The following is an 11,556-nucleotide window of genomic DNA, read 5'->3' on the forward strand; positions in this document are numbered from 1 at the left end:
GGCTGGCGTCCATTTTTCTCTTTTTGAGGTTTTCTTTTGTTTTAAAAAAAAAAAAAATCAGACTTCGATCGTTCACAGAAAGAGGCAGTGTGACATTCCCTCCGTACCCTTGCTCTTCATTAAAGTCTTGGATATGCAGCCTGTGACTGCTGAGGTACGCTGAGAGAGTATGGAAAGAGGAACAGGGCAGGATCACCAGTCGACGCAGCAGAACAGGACAGAGGTGTGGGGCAGAATGCACAGATAATGGTGCTGAAAATCCTTATTATGAACCACTCTTCTGATTTTTCACAGCTCACTTTACAGGGCTGGATGTAAGCTTCAGGAGGACCAACCGGAGAGGGTTGTGCACCCGGATCCTGCTGGTATGGCTGGAAATATGCACTACCAGGATGTCTGTGGGAGATGACACTTGCTTAATTACTCCACACCTGGATCTGTATGCTCAGGATCCTTAGGAAGGTTAAAAACCAGCAAGACTGATGTCAGCCTACAAACAGCTCTGAGAACATGAACAGTAGCTGTGAAAGCCATGAACTGGCCTGTTCATATCTGTTGTATGCTTGCTTGGATGCATAAAGATTATTTGAAGGAAATTGTATTGTTCTGCTGCGTACCGTCTTAGTAAATTAATCTGGATAACTTCTTGTTTGCTGTTGTTGGATGCTGTAGCAGATCGTGAGTTAAGCTGAAGTAGGACAGACAATCACTGGGAGCTTATACAGTTCATTTAAAATTACCTCCACCAGTGTCCCAAACAAAGGAGAGAAAGAAATTGTATTTATTCCCTGTTACAAAGGACTCTAGCGTAGAGTCCTAAAATAGGTTCTCCAGTAGTGAAGTCAGCTAAAGATGTCTCCTGTTTGGCTGCTTGTCCCTGTCTGTTCGTTGTGCTGCCAAAGATGCTTGTAGGCCAAGCTGCAAACCAGATCACTGAAACCCTCTTGGTTAAATCCTCCAACAGACAAAAGAGACAAATAAAAAATATTGGGAAACTACAACCGTGTTTCCTCCAAATAATCTGGACTGCAAACCACCCGGTTCTCACTGAGCCATCTGAAAACCTTCAGCTTCCTTCTGATAACTAAAAGATGAAGTTGCTGCAATCTTAAAACTTGTATTAGCACACTGAATGTAATTCAACTATACAGATAAGCCACAGATGAGAGGAATAGGCAAATTAAGGATCCAGAGAGACAATACACAGTTTGGGTTACTTTCTGCACAAAAAAAGGAATGTGCAGATGTAAGCCTGACATTTCTGTGTAATGAAATTGGGTCTACCATTACTGCAAGAGTTAATGGGCCTATCTGTGAGGACTTTGTGTATGACAAGAATATTTATGGTGCCATTTTCAGGGAGAGTAGCAACCTAAAAATCATAAAGTCAGCCTTTTATTTTCTGACTTATTAAAAAACATCATTTGTGAATACATGAGTGGAGTAACCAAAGCCATGAATTTACAATACACTCGCAATTCTGAATACAACTCTGTGTAAATCAAAGGTACCTGCCTTTCCCTGGGAGAGGGTTAACAAGCCTGTGTGTTCTGAATTTGCACGGCAGGGTAAGAAAGTGTACATGGTTAATACTGCAGAGTAGCTAGACAAAATAACATGTTCCTGTGCCCACACTTTTTAATAATAATATAGAAGGAATATTTTAAAATTAGGTATACTCTTTACCTCCTTCGGAAGAAGAAACATTGGTTGCCTTTTATTTTAGGGTGACTTGAAGAACATTTGCACTTACTTGTTCTCCAGTAAAAGTGTGGGGAGTGGAAAGGCATTACTAGTTGTAAAAGTCATGTCTTCCCTACTTCATATTTCCTGAAAGACTACAGTTGACTAAAGAACTAGTAAAGGTTTGGATCTTAAATAATTAAAGCCTGATTGACTGAGAGGAGAATTAATTTTAATCGTGCTTGCCTTTTTTATTTTTTTTAAGTGCTTATTTTAAATGCTTGACAAATATTTGGAAAAAATGATCTTTTCAGTAAGAACCATCAAATTCTCACCTTCAGTTGAGAAGTGAGTAAAGAGCCCTCTTTGCCTGAGTCCTTAAGAACACATTAATTGCTTTTATATTGCTTTCATAAGATTTAAATGTTCTTAAACGGGAGGCTTCCTGAATTATGGCTTCAGAAAGCTGTTTCCGTTTTAGAAAACTTTCCAGAAGGTTGTCTAGAACAGCTAACATGGCCTTCAGCACTGCTAAGGAAAACAGTCCTTCATATTCCTTATATTTCTAAAAGAAGAAGAAAGGTATTAAAAAAAAGTACACTTTTTTTTTTTTTTTTTTTTTGAGAAGGCTGTGTCGTCCTTTTTCCCTCAAAAAGAAAGAAAGGGAAGAACATAAAACTTTCCTTTCCAGTTTCATAGCACTGCAGCGTCTGGGCTGGGAACAGCTTTCGCTTCAAGTTGGAACCCGCAGGACACAACCGTCTCACAAGGTACACACATTTGGCAGCTACGGCGTGTGTTTCCACAGCCTCCCTGAACTTTCACACACCAAGCTGGATGTAGGAGGTCTTTGCCTACAGTTGCTGCTCTGGCCACCAAATGATTCCTTGTAATTTATTTCTCAGTCTCTAAATTAGTTTATATAATTTGCATAAAGCTTCCCATATGGACTGCATTGGCCTCGTGGATGCGGACCAAATATCTGTCTTGGCTTTAGGATCTAGAAGCTTATTTCTACATCAGTAAGTTATAAGTGCATGTGCCCTGAAAGGGACAAAGGTTAAGCTGAGCATAAATATATTAATGCACTCCCCTTCTGAACGCAGCATGGTGCACTTATAATTTTTCTAGCGCCAAAGGTCGGTAATTTCTTAACTAGACTGGGTTCTAACCATAATGAAACAATAAAATACTCTCCTCCTCAGATTGTAACAGGCCTTCCTAATAAGATAAGGGTTGGTAGATGCTTGCTGAATGATGAGAACATGCAGGGATGGTTAGAGAGAAAGAGAACACCTAAATTGTAAAGACAATACAATTCAGTCAAGTGCATCCACCACATGGCAAGGACTGCGCTCTGATGCTGGGCCACTATATGCACAAAACAATAGACCTAACCTATTTAAGCCTGTATGTCTAATAACATGGCCAAAATCAAAGCAGGTTGTAGATATTCCCTTCTCCCTCGGGCTCTAGCATTTCATGCTGGCCTGGCCAGTCACTGTTTTTTTCTTCACTCAAATATTCCCCATCAAGCTGAGTTACAAACGTATATGGCCTCTGTTGTTTATCACAAGCGTAACACGCAGAACAGATCAAACTTCTTTTATACAAACAAATAAGTTTACATTTAAGAGTCTCCACCAACTTTGTTTTACTGGGAAAAAAAGCTTACAAGGCCCTGCATTTAATTTCAGAAAAGACGCTTTCGTAGTCTGCTCTCTCCCACGTGCCTGCATGTGCGAGGAGAATGCTTTTTCCTCTCTACAGCCCGTGGTATAAGGATTTCTGGCAAAGCTCAAAATGAAATCCATTATCATCTGTCAGTAAAAAGACTTCCAAATTCCAGCTGGATGCTGTGCAACAGTCGCTTTAAAGAAAGACTCCCTCTGCATTTGGTGTTGTAGCTCTACTGTCTCTAGGTAACTGAATTTTGGAAGCAGTTCAGTGCTGCCAGTCAGCAAAAAAGTCCAATTTCAGATATCTCGGGCTTTATTCCTGCCCCTTTCCAAGACAGATCACAAGGTTTTATTCTTCTCCCTAAAGAAATAAATCCAAAGAAAACATTTTCCCACCCTTCCACCTCCAGCCCATTCTCCTGCACTTTCAAATCCTGTATCATTGCCTGCTTTCTTCTGGCACAAAAGGAATAGTTTCCCTATGGTTAGAGGGTCCTCCGTGGAGATCTGCTTCTGTAGCACTCCTCACTCCTACCACCGTCAAGAAAGGGAGTCTTACACAGTAGTGCCGAGCACTAACCACTAACCTTTCTCAATAGCCAAACAAAGCAAAGTCCAAATAAGTGGAATTTGAAACATTATACCATTACTGGTGCAAAAATAAAAATGTTTCTAATCCATTAAAAACAAACATTAACGCCATGGAGGGTAAACAGACCTGAGATGTATGCCAGAGTTTGCACTGAAAATACTGGCAATAAGTGGTGGAAAGACATGGTGTGTTTGTTTATTTTTTAAAGGAGGTTATTTTTAAAAATAAATGCAATCGGAACTGGACTTGGAGTAATTAAATGGCTAGAACCAGAATTCTTCGGCCTTGGTATCCTAATTCCGTGAACTCGTATTTGGGTGGTTTTTAACTGAATTTTCAGAGGATAATGTCTAATTGCAGAATAACTAAATTGCAACAATATATATTACTCTGAAACTGTTACTCCAACTTTAATTCCCCCTCCTTTCTTTCCAATCTATTTCCCTGAGCAGATACACTCCCCAGTAGATGTAGTTCAGTGAGTAGGTTTGGGGAAGAAGTACATGGAGTAATGACTATTTCCTCCCCTGTTTCAGCACCTGTCTCTCTTGGTCATACTTGTACCTAAAATCAGCCTTATAGAACAGCTGTGATTAAACTTCCCAGTCCTAGGACTGTATCCCAAAACACCGTCATGCCTTACCTTATCATCCACTAAATCCTTTACTCTTCCATAAACCTGAAGTCTAACTATCGTCTCCTTACCTCAGGCCAGAACAGCAGCCTGTGCTTCTCTCTTTCCCACCTACGTCATTCCTACTTCACAAGCTTTTCTTATTCTGCATCGCCAAAATTCAAGCTGGACCCCTGGTTTGGGTTTGTGTCGTGGGGTTTTGGTAGCAGAAGAGGGGCTGCAGGGGTGGCTCCTGTGAGAAACTGCTAGAAACTTCCACGGCTCCAAGTCGGACCTGCCTCTGGCCAACGCCGAGCCCATCAGTGATGGTGGTAGTGCCTCTGGGAGAACAGATTTAAGAAGGGGAACCTGCAGTGAGTAGTGGGATTGGAATGTGGGAGAAACCCCTCTGTGGATACCGAGGTCAGTGAAGAAGGAGGGAGAGGAGGTGCGCCGGAGGAGGTTGATGCCCCCGCAGCCTGTGATGAGATGGCAGGGTGTCCACTCCAGCCCATGGATGGGAGCAGGGGAGCAGATGCCCACCTGCAGCCTGGGGAGAGAGGAGCCCACACCGGAGCAGGGGGATGCCCTGAAGATGGTGGTGACTCCATGGGAAAGCCCACGCTGGAGCAGTCTGTGCCTGAAGGACTGCAGCCCGTGGAAAGGACCCATGCTGGAGAAGTTCGTGAAGGACTGTATCCTGTGGGAGGGACCCCACACCGGAGCAGGGGATGGGTGAGGAGTCCTCCTCCCCCTGAGGAGGAAGGAGCGGCAGAGACAACATGTGATGAACTGACCCCAATCCCCATTCCCTGTCCCTCTGCAGTGCTGGGGGGGAGAAGGTGGAGAAAATCAGGAGTGGAGTTGAGCTGGGAAGGAGGGAGGGGTGGAGGGAAGGTGTTTTAAGATTTGGTTGTACTTCTCATTATCCTTGCTTTGATTTGATTGGTAGTAAATTAAATTGATTTTGTTTTTTCCCCAAGTTGAGTCTGTCTTTTGCCCGTGACCATAGGTGGTGAGTGATCCCTCCCTGTCCTTGTCTCGACCTATGAACATTTCTTTATATTTTCTCCTCCTCATCCCACGGGGATGGGGCGGGGGGAGAAGTGAGTGAGCGGCTGCGTGGTGCTTTGTTGCCGGCTGGGCTTAAACCACGACAACCCCAATCCCCTGAAATACTTCCCCTTGGCCAGCATGTACCCTGCCTGTGTCAGCAGACTGCAGCACCGTAAAGACTCAAAGCCAGCATCTCCCAGCAGCAGCAGATCTTTCACATTTGAAGGACCACCAGCTCTCTCCTGCCAGTCCTTGCTTCTAGGTGCAGCCGGTCCATGCGGTCGGTGATACTCCTGCCAAGCACCCCAGCCTGCGAGCTCCTGGCACAGCGCTCCAGTGCAAGTACTTATGCAAATGTGGTCCTCTCCCTCATTAGCCATGCTGGAGTGCCTCCTCCCTTACACTTCGTCGAGCACCCCACTACCACCTTTTCCCAGGCGACATATGACATGAAAGAATATGGGAAGGCTGGGTACTGCAATAGCTAATGAGTTGAGTTCACAACCTAAAATTTGGCCAGCCATCCAATAGAAACTTCTATAGATAATTTAGAATTTACTTGTTTCTGAGCTATTATTAGAAGCATGGTGAGAACCAGATGATGGGAATGAGCAGGCTATGAGCAGTGTCTGCCTGCCAGGGCCTCATCTTGCACCCTCCTACCAAGATAAGTGAGACATGGATACTGTTATGAAATGTCGCTTACCTTTGTGGAATTATCTGTCACGGAGGAGTAGTCTTCAGCTGCTTTGGATGGACACTCTGCAGTTAGGCAAAGTAACCACAAAAAAAGACAGTTTCCTGCCCCCCAAAGTCTGCATATGTATCCTAAATGCAAGATTTTAGTGAGTCTTAACAATACGGGAAGTTGAAAGAAAATGTGCTGTCTTTTTTTCTGCAAATAACAGCAAAACCAGGGCTCTGTCTAATTTCTGCGTTTCTTAAATTAGCTATTTGAGGTAGAGCAGATTTAATTTAAAATTCTCGGAAAACTAATTCTTTAAAGAGCAAGTGAAATAATTTTAGGAAAGGTAAATGATATCTTCATCCCTATCAGACTCTAACACCTGCTTTAATGTAAAATCTCCACTTACTACTGACAGGTGTTGTATAATAAATAAAAGTTGCAAAAAAGAATTGGTAACACCTTATCATCAACATTGTACACCTTTTGCCATGACCAGCCATTCATACAGATTCAGTAAGCTTTAAACAAATAAAATGCGGCAAGTGTTTACATTATAGCATTACAGAGATCAAGTTTAAAAGGATTTCTAATTAGCACTTTTATTAGTTAACAAACTGTGCTAGCACAAATTCCCATCAGCCAAATTCCTTAATTCACATTAACAGCAGTCAGAATGAAAAATCAGGCCTTTTTTCGTCTCTCTCCATGTCATTACTTCAGACAAAGGAAAACATTTACTGTGGCAGGGCTGCAAAATGCTGAGGGCCATCAATGGAAAAGGTACACTTCTTAACTAAAATCTGGCCACGCTCCCAATGTATTGACCTGCCTGTGCTGGTGTTTTCAGATCATGCCATCCTTAATGCTTATTTTGTTATCTAGTGATTTTTAAGGGAGGTCCTAGTGAGCATTTGAAAATAATGTGGAGAGATGTGAGATAAACAGCTGAGCTCAGCAGTTCGGCCCAAAGTACTGGCTGTGGTGTCTAAACCCTAATTCTCTTCTACGCGAATATATTCTGAGTACACAAACATCATAAAGTTATTGTGACTGTCTGTCATCAGCTATGACAAAGTAAGACTGTGAGCAAAATGAAAGCAAGCAGAATTTCTTAGCTTGCTTTAAAATACATGTTAAATGCCAACAGAAAGCTTTTTTTGATGAACACGTCTTCATCCGTTTGCCTTGAATCATCTTTGCTTTTCTTCATCATCCCACAAAATCCCGTGATGACTAAGCAATAACAATTTAAAGAAAGCACTGATGAATTAGTTATTTTCACTGCAAATTCCCGTCAGTAAACCTTCAGTGCCATTACTGCCAGTGTGGATCAATGAAGTGCAACTTGTCTGGTTTTCTCTTATACAGAAGTCTGACATTTGCAAGATTTATTTGAACTTTTTTTGGATTTTGCAACACCCACTATTGCTTTCCAGGACAGAAAATTAATGAACTGAAATTGAAAGGCTGTCTTCTGGTCTAATGATGTTTAGACAACACTAGAAAGACAGAGCTATGCCACCAAGAAGTGTGAGAGTTTGGGTGTAACAGAAGGCTATTCTGAAACCCAATCACTCCTTGGGTAGTTTTCATTTCAGAGGTGATGGAATTGTATTTCGGAGATCATAACATAGCTCTTGCACAAAAGGTTCAATCAGCACTTTCTGTTCCTTTTTAGAGCTTAGTACTTGGGATTCCAAGCTGGTGCAAATATATCGCTGTTATTTTGGGGCAGTAAGCTAGCTGTGGGAAAAGCTGATCAGTTCTGAAGCAAGGAAAATATTGACTACTAAAGCTCAACACTTACCTCATTCAGACCTTGCCATCAGAGTTCGAGTAATTCTAGATGCTTTGAACAACAGGCTGAGGCCCAGATCTGTAGGCAATTAGCTCCCCAGATACCTTGAACGATCTGAGCTTATGTACCTGGCTCACACACCTTCGGCCACACATTCTGGATTGCTGGAGGTATACTCACGTCTAATTAGAGGGCTGTCTAATAGGGCAAAACAGGGCAGACTGAGCTGGCTTACCCTTCTTTTCTGCCCAGAATGAGTGGATGAGCAACACGCAGTAGATACGATTGGCAGCACTTCTCATCCAGTGGTTCTAATAGATTTTAATGAAACATCAGTCAGTTGATTCACTACATGTACTAGGATGCTGTTCAAATCAGAGACCTGGAGATCTTTACCGCCAAGCACAGTGGAGTTCCCTGTAGAAAGCACTATCCTTTTTGCTTTTCAGAAGTATGGCAAAATGATGGAAGGCTTTACGGTGCCGTGAACGAAATTCTTTGCCCAAATGTTCATGAGAAAGGACTACTGATGATGCAGCTTGGCCTTTGGGAGGCGTTCCTCAAGGCTGCATTTGTGCCATCATCGATTATTTCATCAAGGAGCCAGGAACAGTGTGGTTTTCTGAAAGAATGAGTACATTACTGTTCCTGATTTTATCTATGGAGGGGATATGAAGGCATGGGGAGAACAAAGGAGGGACAGAGCTCAGAACCCTGGGCCACGCTGCATCGCTGCTGCTGCACGCAAACAAGCAGTCCGTGCAGGTGGAGGTGTGATGAAGGGTGAGAAGGCACTAAAGGCAGGCATTTGAAGCTGGAAGAAAACAATTCCAGTTCTCTCCATGCAAATACGCTGCTGGTGGGTCATGGTCTTGGTGGGGCATAGCAGTATTACCATTAGGGACTGCGGTATGTGTTTAATGTCTTTTTAAACTGAGATACCTTGACCTGCCTTAACCCATTTGTTTGCCCATCCTCCCATGCTGGGCTCTAGACTTCTACTTATGTATTTGGAATTTAAAGAATTGTTGAAGGGAGGAAACATTATGCGCAGACTTTCATGCATTTGTTATCCTCAAGTCAGTGGGGAAATAGAATGTTTTAATCGAGTTTTGAAAGGCTCCTGACCTAGACGGGAAGCCCTGGAAATCATTTGCATTAGACTTTTTAAAAGAACAGCTTATCAGTCTGATAAAGATCAAGCTGGGGATGTCTTGCCCAGCTGCTTTCTAGGATATTTATGAGGATTTGATGGTGGGTGCTTCAAAAAGCCTGTGGGTTTTGGTTTTGTTTTTTTTTTCAAAGAACATAAGACACTTCTGTGCAATAGTATGTCTAAAACATAATTTGAAGAAAGAAGGATAGAATAAGACAATACAAAGCTACTTGTAATATTAAATATCCCTATTTTCAGTGTGGTTCTGTATGCATTTGTAAAGCTGGAGCTGCAAAACTCAGGCTAGATTCGTGATAGCAGTTTTCTTCTACACAGTGAAAGAGCAAGACTGTTCTCCTCTAACCTAACAGATGTTCAGTACTTTGTATCTATGAGAAGAAAAGTACAAGCATAGAAATGCAAACATCAGTGTGGGAGACCACAGCCTTTCCTAGGTAGAACAGATAACTAGGCTTCTTCGTGGAAGAGAATATATGTGTTACAGAGTTATTCCCTGTGTAATCCCTCCAACTGCACTTCAGATGAACGCTACCCACCGGGACCAGAAACAGTGGGATAAGAGTGTACATGCTGAACCATGAAACTACAATATTTCCTATGTGATCATTTGGTTGTTCCAAACTTACACTCACGACCTAGAGCCCTGGTAAACACTCATAATTGCTATAATATGCTGCCAAATCTGGTGAAAGGCAGGCTTGTTAGCTGAGATGGAGTTTGTTGTAGCTACCTCGATTACTGGCTAGGTGGCAGTAGGGATTATTTATGTATTAATACACATGTGCATGATTTACCAGTTTGAAATTCAGATCACCGTACTGGAGAAAAAGTTCCTGTTATCAAAGATCTGCTCATCCCTGTGCTACTGCTGCTGTGCACTCTCCTATATCCAGCAAAAAGCAATTTTTGCTTTATATTTTTTAATAAGGGCGACTCACTATTTGTCTCCATGCTTCTTTCACGTTTGTGGGATGCGAAACCACTGTCCACTTGGCCCTTTTCAAGAATAAAGTTCTAATTAACATTATACAAGTCAACCAGCTGCTCTGGGACAGTGAAAGCCTGTTTTCTTTCAACTCCCCAACAGGCTCCCAATTTATGTATTTTCAGTAGTCACTCTTCTCGCTTTTTACAATAGTGGGTTTGGGCAGGATAAGGGCTGCAGTTTGCTGATGTAGTGATGTGGGCTCATGGCATGGTAATTAATCCTCTTCAGGGTGGTACTGACGAGCAGGCAATAATGCTGGGAGTGGGAGTAACAGTGCCAGCACCAGGACTCTTATGTCCACTCGGGGAATGGCATTCAAGATGGGGATTTAACTAAGGCGTCCCATCAGCACGGGAGTCTCCATGTGGGCAGTCACGCTGGCAGAGTGGCTGTCATTGGGAGGAGATCTGCAGTTTAGACAAGGGAGTGTGCAAGGGAAGCTCTGGCAGCCTGTCCCCGTGATTCCCCAAAATGCCAAGGAAACCGGTGGTTTGGAGGCCACGTGAATTACACCGTGGCAGGACCGCCGGAGACTGAGGTTGTACAACTGCTGCAATGCAGCACCAGTCTCCAGCCCGCTGGATGCTAATGGGGTAGGGGTAACACAGCCCAGCCTGAGCCAAACATCTTTTGGAGAATCAGGCAACATGCTGATCCCACCGTCGAGTCAGAAACCACCAGAAGGATCTGGATTTGGACCTCTAAGCAGGAATCAGTGCAGCTTGATGAAAATATGCAACTCCTGTCACCTTCAGGGAAGGAAACTGCCCTGCAGGCATCTCTCCGCAGTGACCTTGGGCTCACTCCGTAGCTGGCTGGGACGATAGTTTTCCCGGGGCCCCAGGGAACGGACGCACTGATGTTTAGTCTTGGATCTGGGAAACCTGCAGCCCCGAGGAGCTGATTTACACCCTCCAGCTCCTCTTCCTCAGTCCGGTGTTCTCAGAGCCTTCTGCCGTAGCTGGAGCCGGTGCCCCTCTGCGGTGGCAGCTGCCTTCAGCCTCGCTTCTTCGCCTTACCACCTGTTGGTAGACACAGCCTCCAGCCCGGGGGATTAGACCCATTCCTAGCTGAAATGACTGGGGTGGGTGGGGGTGAACTATTAAAATGGCTCATCCCCCTCAGTGCTGGTCCTCCACGGATCCCTGTACCCCCCCAAGCAGCTGCCCCCAACCCTGAAGCCCCTTGGAGCAGCTGCTGTCCGTCTGGCTGCCCTGGCCTCCTTGTCAGCTGTTTGATGTCACCCATCAATCTTCCATCTTTCCTGCAAATCTCTGATGAT

Source organism: Haliaeetus albicilla, chromosome 6 (genome assembly GCF_947461875.1).
Source record: "Haliaeetus albicilla chromosome 6, bHalAlb1.1, whole genome shotgun sequence".
Lineage (NCBI taxonomy): Eukaryota > Metazoa > Chordata > Aves > Accipitriformes > Accipitridae > Haliaeetus > Haliaeetus albicilla.